Genomic DNA, 5343 nt, shown 5'->3' on the forward strand with positions numbered 1-5343 from the left:
GAATTTAATTTGATGAACTTTTCTGTCAAAAATATTTGTGATTCACAAATTTATATGTTTTGACACATGTCATTTTGTTGAACATATTTTTTTAATTTGTATTTATTTTTTGCTATCCATTTAATCAAACGTTTTATTTCATGTTATAAATTTCACTTTTGCCAAAACCTTTCGAAAGTGTTCGCAGAAACCAGCATTTGATAACATGACAAACTACGAATTTCGCCGAATCAACGTGATAAGGTTGTAAGTCAATGTTGCGTGAATTGGAGGCTACGTTTCACTTAGACACAATTCACTAAGAGATACAATAGCTGAACTCCTAACCACTGTTTGCAAAGACGTTGAAACAGAACCCCAGCTTCTCTCTATTCCTCACACTCTTGAACTATCTAATGGAACAAATAGACAAGATGGTGCAAAACTGGACATCAGTGCGAGATCGTTTTGGTCGCCGCTGGTCAGGGCATTCACAGATGTAAGGGTACTTCACCCTCAAGCCCAGTCCAACAGTGACGAGAGCAGCATCTCACAGATGTACAAATCTCACGAGAAAAACAAAAAACGTGAGTACAATGAGAGAGTCCTCAATGTTGAAAAGGCTACATTCACGCCACTGGTGTTCAGTACTACATGAGGAATGGCAACTGAGGCTTCACAGTTCCTAAAACATCTCTCTGAAAGGATCGGCTCAAAGAAAGGCCAGCGGTATTGTGATGTGATGTCATTTGTCAGACGCAGACTGCGTTTTGATATACTCAGAACCTGTATAATCTCTATCAGGGGGTACAGAGGTCAGAGGTACCAGAACCCTTCCACCCATGGCAACAAGTGATTTGGACCTTAACCTGATCAACACTCTTAAACCGTAAAAGGTCATGGAGTGCTTGTTGGATGGGGGTCTAAACTGCTTTTTGTTGTGATGTGATTTAGTGGATTTTATATATATATATATATATATTATTACAAAGGGTTTTATTTTTACCTCAGTTTTTAAATTTGTACCATTTTTACAGAATTTTTATATTGGGTCATTGCTATATTATACAGTGTATATTGTTTGAATATATAATGATAAATAATGTGGCGTGATGATGTACATTTATTTCGTGTTGAAGAACACTCAGGCATGAAAGTAACCTAGATCAACGTATTTTTAGACGCTGATCCCAAGTCATTCCCATGACACTTTTTCGTTCCAGAATCAAAGTCTCTATTTGTTTGACATACGTTGCATGCCACATTTCGCACGCAAGACACTTCACAGCAAGTGAAAGGTGCATCTTCAGGGCACTGAATTCATAGTGAACTCTTTTCTGTGTGAGGCCTGTGAGCCTTTCTAAAGCTAACTTTGACCTACCAGACAACAACCCTGTGGTCAATGAAACAATAAGTTTTCAATGAAACAATAAGTTTTCAATAAAACAATAAGTTTTCATTGAAACAATTATTTTACATTCCTTTAATTATAAATAAAATAAGAGTTTTAGGTAAGTCACAGGGGGGGGGGATCCAAGGCCAAAATGTTTTTGTCCCCAGCTCAAAAAAAACTACGTACTACCAGACGCTCGCGCACCACCCTAGCCCCCCAGAGTACATAGTTTGTCGTAAAATTGAGGTTAACAATTGCCTATTTTATCAGTTAACCTCGCAAATAACCGGTTCTTAACAGTTTGTTGCTCTCATCTCAAGTTAAACTTATCCATGGGTATCAATTGGCCGTCCAATGTCAACAAAACCATTATATACCCTTTATTTGTTGAAAAATTGAGGTTAACATTATATGTTCTCAAAAATCAGTCTTTTGGCTCTCCTAAAACCACCTTTAAAACCTATCTTCTAGACTCTAGAGCTTTCATCCATTTTATCTCAAATTTGAAACACATGTCACATTCAGGAAATATGCAGTGATTTAAAAAATTTTTATGAGGTTAACTGTCGAAAATTTCGTGACACCTTGACAAACACTGTTGCCATGCCATTATCTGTAAAAGATAGATTTCAGCCAAAACTTCATTTAAAGTTTTCATTTACAATAGAATTACAGGTAAACCTCAAAATTTGACGTGCGGTATCTACAGATATGAAACTTTTTTTCAGTTGAGGACAAAAGCATTTGAAAATTTAGATCGAGCTCTACAACATATCTCAAGATTTCAAAATTGACCTCGGACCCCGCCCCCCCCCCTGTGGCCTTAAACAACGAACTAGTTACCAATAAATTTGGTTACAAAAAGGGGGGGGGGGGGGGGGGGGGGGGGGGTGTCACGTCCGTCTATGTCCGCTTGTCTCATAGAATCCAAAAAGGACAGGACATAGGCTGACATAGACGGACATAGGCGGACATAGGCGGACATAGACGGACATAGGCGGACATAGGCGGACATTAATGGACACCTAAATTGCTAAATAAAATGTTCAATTTTTGCTGTTATAGGGGGATCATGTTTTTTGTCCGTTCGGTACCCTATATTTTCAAAACGGACAAAAAATAGAGCGGATAAAAACGGACAAAAACGGACAAAAATGGAAATAACATTTAGATGCTTCCTCCTCCTACTCTTCCTCCTCCTCCCCCTGGGTCTTCCTGATCTTCCTCAGTCCTCTTCCTCCTCCCCTCCTCAGTCCTCCTCCTACTCCTCCTCCTCGTCCTCAGTCCTCCTCATCAGTCCTCAACAGTCCTCCTCCCCAGTCCTCCTCCTCCTCCTGAGTCCTCCTCCTGGGTCCTCCTCCTGGGTCCTCCTCCTCCTCTTCATCCTCCTCCTCTTCCTCCTCAGTCCTCAGTCCTCCTCAGTCCTCCTCCTCATCCTTCTCCTCAGTCCTCCATCCTCCTCCTCAGTCCTCCCCCAGTCCCCCTCCTCCTATTCAGTCCTCCTCCTCCTCCTTCTCAGTCCTCCTCAGTCCTCCTCCTCCTCCTTCTCAGTCCTCCTCAGTCCTCCTCCTCCTCCTCCTCCTCTTCCCTCTCAGTCATCCTCCTCAGCCATCCTCCTCAGTCCTCCTCCTCCTGGGTCCTCCTCCTCCTCTTCATCCTCCTCCTCTTCCTCCTCGGTCCTCAGTCCTCCTCCCCCTGGGTCCTCCTCCTCATCCTTCTCATCAGTCCTCCTCCTCCCCAGTCCTCTCCCAGTCCCCCTCCTCCTCCTCCTCCTATTCAGTCCTCCTCCTCCTCCTCCTCAGTTCTCCTTAGTCCTCCTTCTCATTTCTCCTAAGTCCTCCTCCTGAGTTCTCCTCCTGAGTCCTCCTCCTCTTCCTTCTGAGTCCTCCGCCTGAGTCCTCCTCCTCCTCCCTCTCAGTCATCCTCCTCAGTCATCCTCCTCAGCCATCCTCCTCAGCCATCCTTCTCAGTACTCCTCCGTCCTCCTCCTTCTCAGTCATCGTCAGTCCTCCTCCTCAGTCCTCCTCAGTCCTCCTCCTGATCCTCCTGGGTCCTCCTCCTCCTCCTGGGTCCTCCAGCCTCCTGGGTCTTCCTGATCCTCCCCAGTCCTCTTCCTCCTCCCCTCCTCAGTCCTCCTCCTACTCTTCCTCCTCGTCCTCAGTCCTCCTCATCAGTCCTCAACAGTTCTCCTCCTCCCCAGTCCTCCTCCTCCTCCTGGGGCCTTTTCCTGGGTCCTCCTCCTGGGGCTTTTTCCTGGGTCCTCCTCCTGGGTCATCCTTCTCCTGCTCAGTCCTTCTCCTCCTCCTCCTCAGTCCTCTTCTTCCTCTTCCTCCTCCTCCTTCCTCTCAGCCATCCTCCTCAGCCATCCTCTTCAGCCATCCTCCTCAGCCATCCTCCTCAGTCCTCCTCCTTCTCAGTCCTCGTCAGTCCTCCTTCTGAGTCCTCCTCCTCCTCAGTCATCCTCCTGAGTTCTCCTCCTCCTCCTCCTCCTCCTCCTAGGTCCTCCTTCTGGGTCCTCCTCCTCCTCCTCCTCCTGGGTCTTCCTGATCCTTCTCCTCCCTCTCAGTCATCCTCCTCAGCCATCCTCCTCAGCCATCCTTCTCAGCCATCCTCCTCAGTCCTCCTCAGTCCTCCTCCTGGGTCCTCCTCCTCCTCCTCCTCCTGGGTCCTCCAGCCTCCTGGGTCTTCCTGATCCTCCCCAGTCCTCTTCCTCCTCCCCTCCTCAGTCCTCCTCCTACTCTTCCTCCTCGTCCTCAGTCCTCCTCATCAGTCCTCAACAGTTCTCCTCCTCCCCAGTCCTCCTCCTCCTCCTGGGGCCTCCTCCTGGGTCCTCCTCCTCCTGGGTCCTCCTCCTCCTGGGTCCTCCTCCTCCTGGGTCCTCCTTCTCCTGCTCAGTCCTTCTCCTCCTCCACCTCAGTCCTCTTCTTCCTCTTCCTCCTCCTCCTCCCTCTCAGCCATCCTCCTCAGCCATCCTCTTCAGCCATCCTCCTCAGCCATCCTCCTCAGTCCTCCTCCTTCTCAGTCCTCGTCAGTCCTCCTCCTGAGTCCTTTTCCTCCTCAGTCATCCTCCTGAGTTCTCCTCCTCCTCCTCCTCCTCCTCCTCCTAGGTCCTCCTTCTGGGTCCTCCTCCTCCTCCTCCTCCTGGGTTTTCCTGATCCTTCTCCTCCCTCTCAGTCATCCTCCTCAGTCATCCTCCTCAGCCATCCTTCTCAGCCATCCTCCTCAGTCCTCCTCAGTCCTCCTCCTCCTCCTGGGTCCTCCTCCTCCTCCTCCTCCTGGGTCCTCCAGCCTCCTGGGTCTTCCTGATCCTCCCCAGTCCTCTTCCTCCTCCCCTCCTCAGTCCTCCTCCTACTCTTCCTCCTCGTCCTCAGTCCTCCTCATCAGTCCTCAACAGTTCTCCTCCTCCCCAGTCCTCCTCCTCCTCCTGGGGCCTTTTCCTGGGTCCTCCTCCTGGGTCCTCCTCCTCCTGGGTCCTCCTTCTCCTGCTCAGTCCTTCTCCTCCTCCTCGTCAGTCCTCTTCTTCCTCTTCCTCCTCCTCCTCCTCTCTCTCAGCCATCCTCCTCAGCCATCCTCTTCAGCCATCCTCCTCAGCCATCCTCCTCAGTCCTCCTCCTTCTCAGTCCTCCTCAGTCCTCCTCCTGAGTCATCCTCCTCCTGAGTCATCCTCCTCAGTTCTCCTCCTCCTCCTCCTCCTAGGTCCTCCTTCTGGGTCCTCCTCCTCCTCCTCCTCCTGGGTCTTCCTGATCCTTCTCCTCCCTCTCAGTCATCCTCCTCAGTCATCCTCCTCAGCCATCCTCCTCAGCCATCCTTCTCAGCCATCCTCCTCAGTCCTCCTCAGTCCTCCTCCTCCTCGTGGGTCCTCCTCCTCCTCCTCCTGGGTCCTCCAGCCTCCTTGGTCTTCCTGATCCTCCCCAGTCCTCTTCCTCTTCCCCTCCTCAGTCCTCCTCCTACTCTTCCTCCTCGTCCTCAGT

Source organism: Bolinopsis microptera, chromosome 5, assembly GCF_026151205.1.
Source record: "Bolinopsis microptera isolate Bmic1 chromosome 5, MBARI_Bmic_1.0, whole genome shotgun sequence".
Taxonomy (NCBI): domain Eukaryota; kingdom Metazoa; phylum Ctenophora; class Tentaculata; order Lobata; family Bolinopsidae; genus Bolinopsis; species Bolinopsis microptera.